This window comes from Rousettus aegyptiacus, unplaced genomic scaffold (assembly GCF_014176215.1).
Source record: "Rousettus aegyptiacus isolate mRouAeg1 unplaced genomic scaffold, mRouAeg1.p scaffold_m13_p_5, whole genome shotgun sequence".
Lineage (NCBI taxonomy): Eukaryota > Metazoa > Chordata > Mammalia > Chiroptera > Pteropodidae > Rousettus > Rousettus aegyptiacus.
In genome coordinates, this window is record NW_023416308.1 from 120,664,592 (window position 1) to 120,674,034 (window position 9,443).

A 9,443-nucleotide genomic window follows, 5' to 3' on the forward strand; every position below is an offset into this window, starting at 1 on the left:
GCCAGATTGGGCCATATTCGCTGCCCCATGGGTCCCCCTCCGAGGCCGTCACCCCTGTGCGGTGGGATTCACATCACGTCTCTCACTCGTGATAAAGGCGGCGCGTGCCGCCAAGTGCTGGGGACGGCGCGTCCAGCCCCGCGCTCCGGCCCGACTGAGGACAGCTTCTCCCCCAAAGTCTGGGCCTCCAAAAAGAGGACTGGGCAACACAGGCCCCCAGGAAATCAGGCATTAACATCTCCATTCACAGGTGTTTGAGATGCTAAGATGTGGGTGTGTCTCATCCTAGGCTTCAGCTGCGGCGGGAGCTCCTGCTGCTTGCCCCAGCACAGCCAGCAGTGTGGGTGCGGGAGACGCCCCGTGTCCTGGGGGTGCTCGGAGGCGGGGATCCCAACCGGCCGAGTGCGCTGTGGCCGGGCACGGCACCCCGCTGCGTGTCTGGGGTCGGCAATTGGGGGTCAGTGCGCGAAGGTGCGTTTCGTGACCCGAGTGTCTGGCTCCCACACGCTGCTGGGAGCGGAATCCCGACCGCACCCCAGCATTATGTCCCCATGTCGCCAAGGCCAGAAAGACAAAGTGGTCCTGGGAATCTAAGGGCTCTGCGTCCTGGGATGATGAGGACCTGACGGGGAGCCTGAGGGACAGAGAGCTCAAGCTCGAGCGGAAACCTGCCACGCTATGCTGTGGCAGCACCGCTTTGCCGAGCGAAGAACATTTTGGGGTCATTCCCCTTGGTCTTGTACCGATGTCCTCGGGCCCTCCGTACCCCTCAATGATGCCGAGTCTGTTGTAGTTGTGTAGACAGCAGTGTCCGCGAGGTGGCAGTGCGGAATCGCGCATCACCGCCCGAGGCGACCGAGGGTTCGCCCGCGCAATGTCCCGGGTCCGCCCGCGCAACGTCCCGGGTCCGCCCGCCACGTCCCGGGTCCCTCGCCCAAAGTCCCGGGTCACTCGCGCAATGTGCTGGGTGCAATTGTCCATGTCCCATGTTCACTCATGCAATGTCCCGGGGCCACTGGTCTCATATCCTGCGTCCACTCACACAACGTCCCGGGTCCACGGGACCCGCGTTCTGGGCACGCCACGCAACGTCCCGGGTCCGCACACGCGCGATACCATGCTGGACCGCAAGGGTCATCGGGGAGACGGGGAGCTTCTCAGAGCCAACCTGAGTCACTTCACACTGTACAGTGAAAGTTGGGGAACAAGAGAGAAACTTGGGCTCGTGAGGGTTCCCCATGCTTGGATGAAACAGCGCTGAGCCTCAAGGAGATCCTTATCACGGGACCTTCGGCGGCATGGGGTCTTGGGGGCCACCTTGCCAAGAGCCTCAAGGAGATCCTTATCACGGGACCTTCGGCGTGGGGTCTTGGGGGCTACCTTGCCAAGTGCAGGGGGATTCGGGGTTCTGCCCCTTGCATGGGGCACCGACCCTGAGCTGATCGCGGCCGGACGGTGCCGGTAAGTTGTGGATGTGGATCCGACAGTGGCCGCGAGGTGGCAGCCCCGGCTCACACATTACGGCCCGAGTTGCCGAAGCTGGGGTTCGACTGCCCCGTGCTCGGGTCCAGTCACGCCTGATACCACGGTGGTCCACGAGGGTCACCAGGGAGGCGGGGCGCTCACTCACTGAAGCCACCCCAAATGCCAGATTGGGCCATATTCGCTGCCCCATGGGTCCCCCTCCGAGGCCGTCACCCCTGTGCGGTGGGATTCACATCACGTCTCTTACTCGTGATAAAGGCGGCGCGTGCCGCCAAGTGCTGGGGACGGCGCGTCCAGCCCCGCGCCCCAGCTCGACTGAGGACAGCTTCTCCCCCAAAGTCTGGGCCTCCAAAGAGAGGACTGGGCAACACAGGCCCCCAGGAAATCAGGCATTAACATCTCCATTCACAGGTGTTTGAGATGCTAAGATGTGGGTGTGTCTCATCCTAGGCTTCAGCTGCGGCGGGAGCTCCTGCTACTTGCCCCAGCACAGCCAGCAGTGTGGGTGCAGGAGACACCCCGTGTCCTGGGGGTGCTCGGAGGCGGGGATCCCAACGGGCCGAGTGCGCTGTGGCCGGGGTCCAGCCCGCCGCAGCGCATCTGGGGTCAGTGCGCGAAGGTGCGTTTCGTGACCCGAGTGTCTGGCTCCCACACGCTGCTGTGACCCGAGTGTCTGGCTCCCACACGCTGCTGGGAGCAGAATCCCGACCGCACCCCAGCATTATGTCCCCATGTCGCCAAGGCCAGAAAGACAAAGTGGTCCTGGGAATCTAAAGGCTCTGCGTCCTGGGATGATGAGGACCTGACGGGGAGCCTGAGTGACAGGGAGCCCAAGCTCGAGCGGGAACCTGCCACGCTAGGCTGTGGCAGCACCATGTCCTGGGGGCCGCTTTGCCGAGCGAAGAACATTTTGGGGTCATTCCCCTTGGTCTTGTACCGATGTCCTCGGGCCCTCCGTACCCCTCAATGGTGCCGAGTCTGTTGTAGTTGTGTAGACAGCAGTGTCCGCGAGGTGGCAGTGCGGAATCGCGCATCACTGCCCGAGGCGACCGAGGGTTCGCCCGCGCAATATCCCGGGTCCGCCCGCGCAACGTCCCGGGTCCGCCCGCCACGTCCCGGGTCCCTCGCCCAAAGTCCCGGGTCACTCGCGCAATGTGCTGGGTGCAATTGTCCATGTCCCATGTTCACTCATGCAATGTCCCGGGGCCACTGGTCTCATATCCTGCGTCCACTCACACAACGTCCCGGGTCCACGGGACCCGCGTTCTGGGCACGCCACGCAACGTCCCGGGTCCGCACACGCGCGATACCATGCTGGTCCGCAAGGGTCATAGGGGAGACGGGGAGCATCTCAGAGCCAACCTGAGTCACTTCACACTGTACAGTGAAAGTTGGGGAACAAGAGAGAAACTTGGGCTCGTGAAGGTTCCCCGTGCTTGGATGAAACAGCGCTGAGCCTCAAGGAGATCCTTATCACGGGACCTTCGGCGTCGGGTCTTGGGGGCTACCTTGCCAAGTGCAGGGGGATTCAGGGTCATGCTCCTTGCATTGGGCACCGACCCTGAGCTGATCGCAGCCGGACGGTGCCGGTAAGTTGTGGATGTGGATCCGACAGTGGCCGCGAGGTGGCAGCCCCGGCTCACACATTACCGCCCGAGTTGCCAAAGCTGGGGTTCGACTGCCCCGCGCTCGGGTCCAGTCAGGCCTGATACCACGGTGGTCCACGAGGGTCACCAGGGAGGCGGGGCGCTCACTCAGTGAAGCCACCCCAAATGCCAGATTGGGCCATGGGTTCCCCTCCGAGGCTGTCACCCCTGTGCGGTGGGATTCCCATCGCGTCTCTCACTCGTGATAAAGGCGGCGCGTGCCGCCAAGTGCTGGGGACGGCGCGTCCAGCCCCGCGCTCCGGCCCGACTGAGGACAGCTTCTCCCCCAAAGTCTGGGCCTCCAAAGAGAGGACTGGGCAACTCAGGCCCCCAGGAAATCAGGCATTAACATCTCCATTCACAGGTGTTTGAGATGCTAAGATGTGGGTGTGTCTCATCCTAGGCTTCAGCTGCGGCGGGAGCTCCTGCTACTTGCCCCAGCACAGCCAGCAGTGTGGGTGCGGGAGACACCCCGTGTCCTGGGGGTGCTCGGAGGCGGGGATCCCAACGGGCCGAGTGCGCTGTGGCCGGGCACGGCCCCCCGATGCGTGTCTGGGGTCGGCAATTGGGGGTCAGTGCGCGAAGGTGCGTTTCGTGACCCGAGTGTCTGGCTCCCACACGCTTCTGGGAGCGGAATCCCGACCGCACCCCAGCATTATGTCCCCATGTCGCCAAGGCCAGAAAGACAAAGTGGTCCTGGGAATCTAAGGGCTCTGCGTCCTGGGATGATGAGGACCTGACGGGGAGCCTGAATGAAAGGGAGCCCAAGCTCGAGCGGGAACCTGCCACGCTAGGCTGTGGCAGCACCGCATCCTGGGGGGCTCTTTGCCGAGCGAAGAATGTTTTGGGGTCATTCCCCTTGGTCTTGTACCGATGTCCTCGGGCCCTCCGTACCCCTCAATGGTGCCGAGTCTGTTGTAGTTGTGTAGACAGCAGTGTCCGCGAGGTGGCAGTGCGGAATCGCGCATCACCGCCCGAGGCAACTGAGGGTTCGCCCGCGCAATGTCCCGGGTCCGCCCGCCAAGTCCCCAGGTTGTTCATCAGCTTCCAGGGTCTGCCCGCTTAACCTCCTGGATCTGCCCGCCCAACGTCCCGGGTCTGCCCGCCTAACGTCCCGAGGCTGCTCGCCCAACATCCCGAGTCTGCCCATGCAACGTCCCGGTCACTCGCGCAATGTCCCAATCTCTTGCGGGTCTGTCCGCCCAACATCCCGGGTCCACCCCGGCCTGATACCGCAGTGGACCATGAGATGCACCAGGGAAACAGGGCGCTCGTCTGAGCCACCCTAACTGCGTCGCCTCAGACTTTACCGTTGAAGTGGGGAAGCTGAGGGAATGCTTGCGGCAACAAGGGTCCCAATACTCGAATGACGTGGCACTCAGCCTCAGACGGTGACCTTTCCCACAAGGCCTTCGGTATCACGGGGCCTGGGGGGGGGCTGCCTTGCTGAGCGCAGGGGCATTTGGGGATCGTCCCCCTTATATTTGGCGCTGGTCCGGGAGCCGATCGCAGCCCTGAACATGAGCGATCGGTGTTGGGTGCGGAGAGAGTCGCGGCCGCGAGGTGGCAGCCCTGACCACACGTTACCGCCCGCCGGAGGCGCTGGGGCTGGGGTCTGCGTATGGCCGGTTATCGGGGTACCTCATATTAATTTGGGGAGCCACCCAAGCTAAGTCTGGAGCTCTCCACAGAAAATCATGGGTTCACCCATAACAAAGACTGGGCATCGACTTAGACTGGGCGGCACCCCATAGTGCATTGTGGGGTCCGTGGAGCAGAGGGTCAGCCTGAAGCCCTTTCGAGGTGCCCCAGTTCTGCTGAACTCTCGGTCCCTTGCCTAAACGTGACACTCCCCACAATGCCAACACCCTAAACTTGGGGACGGACCCTACAAACCTCAGGACCCAAGCCTCCCCTAATAAGTCTGAGTAGGTCACTCAGGGGACGAGATGGTCACGAGCACGGGGGATCCTCTTGCTTCTCGGGTCTTTGTTCTGTTCTCGAGTCGCGGAGCCTCAGGCCGGCGGTACCGGGCAGTGGGGACGGAGCCGTGAGGCTGCGCGGGGAGTCGCAAGAGTGTGCCCGCGAGCCAGGGAGCGCGGCCAGCTTCCTGCGCTCAGATTACGGGTCTGTGGTGGTAGGGGGACCCAGGGTCCCCCGGCAACAACGAGGAGCCTGCCCTGTGGAAATCGCTGTGGCCGCCAACGGCCACCACCTACCAGACAGCACTCAAGCTGGGAACTGGCCGTCCACCCTGGGCCGCGGAGGCGCCGGGCGCTTCCCTCAGCCAGCCCGAGCACCGACCCCAACCCGCGCCTCCTGTGGACCCCACAACCCCGGGGCGAAAATGTACTCTCAGCCATGGAGGTGACAAAGGCGACTCCTAGTGCTCCCCGAGTCCTTGGCCCCAGCCAGGACCCCACCCCGGGCGCGGTGCGCACCTCGTCCGGGCGGGCGGGGAGCAGCGTGCGTGGTCTGCCCTGAGGGGACCCCACTGTTCCAACCAGAGGGAGGGGGGACGTTTGGGAACAATGCCAGGCCCTGTTTACGGGCTGCCAAAGGAGGGGTGCGGGGAAGGCGGTCTTTGGAGAATTCTGGATGGGGTGAGGAACGTGCGCTGGACCGTCCCAGCCGGAGGTGGGCCTGGCGTGGGCCCAAGCACGGTCCCCGCGCTGATTGGCTGGCAGGGCAGGGGCGGGAATTCTGGGCGGGGCCACCCCAGTTAGAAAAAGCCCGGGCTAGGGCCGGGGAGCAGGGCGTGGGTGGGGGTGGGGGGACAGGATGGGGAAGCCCGGGGGAAACTGGGGAAGTGGGGGAGCCGAGGGGTAACCAGGGAAGCTGGGGTGCGGGGGAAACTGGGGGAAGATGGGGTACAGGGGTTCAGGGAAGCTTGCGTGGGCCAAGGATCACCTTGGAAATCTGGAGTCTGGCAGGAGTGGCAAAGGGTGGACGGGGCGGCTCGGGCTGGGCGGGCGGGCGCCTGGGAGCGTGGACATGGGCTCCCAGGTGTCCTGGTAGCAGGGCAACATCTGTGAGGAGTGTGAGGGGCCCGAGCTAGGGGTACGAAAGGAAGAGGGGGGAGCCAGACATTCATCCCGGTCAATTTTGGTTTCAGGACGTGGCGGCTGGTGGACAAGGGGAACTGGAGAAGGGTTCGCCCGGGCCTGGGGCAGTGGCGGAGTAGCTGGCAGCCACAGGCGTGAGGACAGCGGTCTGCCGGGCCAGGTGAGTCCCCTTCTTCTCCCGGACCTCGCTTCACTGGCCTCCTGCAGAAAGGAGGCTTGGGGAGCAAGGACCGGCGAGGAGAAGGGGCCGGCCTCCCGGCAGAACGACAGGACGAAGGCAGAGTGGCCAGCACAGGTGACACCGTCTCAGGGGGAGCTGAGACTGAGCAAGCTGGGCGGCCGTAGGCTCGTCCCAGGCGGAAAGAGCACTTTGAGGTGGCAGGACAGGGCACGAGGCGGGGCTGCCGGTGAGGGAGACACAGGAGGCCGCAGAAGTCCACCATCTGCGAGGGCATTCCAGGCCCGGGGCACACAGGAGGCGGGGGCTCAGGACACAGCAGGGTCCCCCAGCCGCCACCACATCCCACCCACCGCAATTCACTTAGCAGAAGGTTCAGGAGCGGCTCCCGCCGGGCCCCCCGGGCCCGCGCGGAGCCTCGAGGGCAGGTGAGCGAGACGGAAGGCGCAGTGCGCGGGGAGACCCGCAGCAGGGCACCACCTGGAGGCGGCGGCGGCCTCAGTCCTGGGCTCAGGGATTCCGGCAGCAAGGAGGCTGCTCGGGCCCGGCCTGAGGATGCGCCGCCCCCACGTGGCACTGCGGCCCGGCGGCCGTGCGGGGAGGGCGCGGCGTCCCTGGCGACACCTTGCCCGCACCGCGCGGCCCCCGGGGCTGGCGTGACAGACAGTACAGCATCCAGGGGAGCCAAGGGCACAGGCGAGAACCAGATGAGGCGAGGCGGGCGGGGCAGAGTGAGTGAGAACTCGTGGGGGGGGGGAGCCGGGCGCAGACAGGGGTGGGGAGCTGCGAGCTGGCGGCAGTGAGGCGGGGCACTGGACTCCGGAGCCCGTGGCCAAGGCGGGCCAGCGCGGGCCGTGACGGAGCAGCGATCGGTGCCTCTGCTCGGACTGGAGGCCAGGTGAGTGTCCAGCCCTCCGGCCGCCGGACCCCGCCCGCGGCCGCCGCCCTCTGCCTAACCAGGCTCTCCTCTGTTCCCCCCCAGCCAGGCCTCCAGTCGGGGTGACGTGCGTGCCAGCCACCGAAGGCCGGACGCCAGGATGCATGGAGAAGGACATGACATGGTCTGGTGTGACGGTGAGGACAGGGGCGACGCTGTCCGGCCTTCCTGGTGAGTGCGGGTCCAGGGCGGGGCGCCCCGGGCCAGCCGAGGCGCCCCGCATCCCCCTGACCGGCTTCGTCCCCTGCAGAACACCCTCGGCTGGCCCCGCGGGGAGCAGGGCACGCAGCAGGTCTCTGTCCCTTCGCCTTCCTGAAGGAGCCACTCATGGCCGCTGTTCTCCGGACCTCTAGAACCCTCAAGACGACAAGGTGAGGGGCCCCCGCCCCCCACAGAGTGCGGGGGGGGGGGGCCCGGGACCTTTGTTCACCCGCTCTCTGCCCACAGAAATGGTGCTACCCAGCTCATGCCTGGGCCTTGGGACCCGGACTTCTTCAAGTCCTTCTAGCTCTGACTCAAGAAGATGCTGCATTCAGAACCACTACACCACCGACTCAGGAAGGCTCTGGAAGGTGAGCCAGGCGCCTTCCAGAAGCTTCCCGCCCCCCCCCCCGCCTCCCCCGCCCCGCCCCCCGCCTCATGGCCTGTCGCCCTCTGCTCCCCACAGGTGAAGCGAAGGAAGGAGACCCGCCCGACACCAACAGCAGCGCGAGCAGCCCCCGCGGCGGCACCCGCCCCCCGCCAGCAGCACCACCGGGGCGGCCGCCCCGCCCCGCAGCGCCCCTCACCACCGCGCCCCCCCTCTTTCTATTCAGCCTTTCCTCTCTCTGTTTTTTCACGTCTTTCTTTCTCTCTCTCTTCTACTCTTTGCTCAGGAGACTCGAAGCAGCCGTGACTCTGTTTCCCCCATTCCCCCCAAACTCAATTTGCACTATAAGTCGTTTGCACTGGTTTGGAGTCGCGGCCAGCCTCGAGCCCCTGGGCGTGTGCGTGAGCCAACTGCCGTGTGCTCGGCCTCCTACGGCCCGGGCCGCACCCGCGCCCCCCACCACCCATCTGTGGGGGCGACTGGGCGCGGCCCCGAGTGTGTGGGGCCCCGCCCCCCCTTGCCTCGTCTGGAAGCTCCGAACACCAGGAGCACCCGTCAAACACCCCAACACATCTCGCCTGTTCCCCTCCTCACCAGGGCCTCACCAGGGGCCCTGGCCTCATTAATAAATACAGTTACAGCCATTGGTCTCACACTTTACTGCACAGGGCGCCGTGGCCGGGGTGGGGGGCTGGAGGGGAGTCGGGGGGACATGATGGGGGGACATGAGCAGGAGGAGAAGACGGGGGGACATGATGGGGGGACGTGAGCGGGAGGAGGGGACGGGGAGACATGGGGGGACATGAAGAGGCATATGGGAGGGGGGGACATGAGGGGGGAAGAAGGGATTGCAGGGCGGGGTGGGCGGTGGGAGGGCCGAGGACATGAGGAGGGGCCACGGGGGGGCTGGGGAGGGAGGCTGTGGGAGCAGGGGTCCCTGCAGAGATGGGGGGGTGGGTGCTGGGGGCGGGAATGGTGAAGGAACCTCTCAGCCATGAGAGAGGTCTTGGGCCCCACTGAAGTCCCGCTGAGCTTAATCCTGCTATACAGAGGGCTCCCCGGACCCCAGACCCTAAAGGCCTGGCACGGGGTGTCGTCGATGGACTCAGCCTAGGGAGGGGTCCTGATGCGGGCGGGGGGAACCCATGGCCCAGGCCAGCGGCGTGTGGGCTTGGGCCAGGGCCAGGCCTCTCCTCGCCAGCCCTAAGGGGACACAGAGCCTCCTTTCCCGCTCACACTCTGCGGCGGGGGGTGTGTGTGCAGGAACAGACAATAGATGTGAGATTCTGCTGTTTCAGAGCCAGGTGACAGCCCAGCAGAGGCGAAGGGCGGTGGGCGATGGCGGGTGGCTGGAGAGGAGGTGAGGGAGCGGGGGCCGAGCAGACCGGAGGAAGGTCCAGGGCGGGCGGGGTCGGTGGGGGGTCCGGGACTTGCCGCCGCGGCCCCGCGGCCGAGCCCTGCTGAAAGCTGCCTTGCGGTCACAGCGGGGGCATCATGCAGCCCCCGCCCGGGGTCGTAGGTGTCCCCACAGAGGACAGAAGCC

General features: G+C 65.7%; 1 long non-coding RNA gene across 2 annotated transcripts; it reads left to right on the plus strand.

Moving 5' to 3' along the window:
- Positions 1-7,115: 7,115 nt before the first annotated feature.
- On the plus strand, positions 7,116-8,544 carry LOC118602917. 2 transcript variants are annotated; one of them, XR_004950993.1, is made up of 5 exons: positions 7,116-7,272; positions 7,357-7,482; positions 7,562-7,682; positions 7,759-7,883; positions 7,979-8,544. It is a non-coding gene; the product is annotated as an uncharacterized LOC118602917 (long non-coding RNA). The 2 variants fall into 2 exon arrangements; XR_004950994.1 differs by having other exon boundaries at positions 7,118-7,272; positions 7,361-7,482.
- The last annotated feature ends 899 nt before the right edge of the window (positions 8,545-9,443 follow it).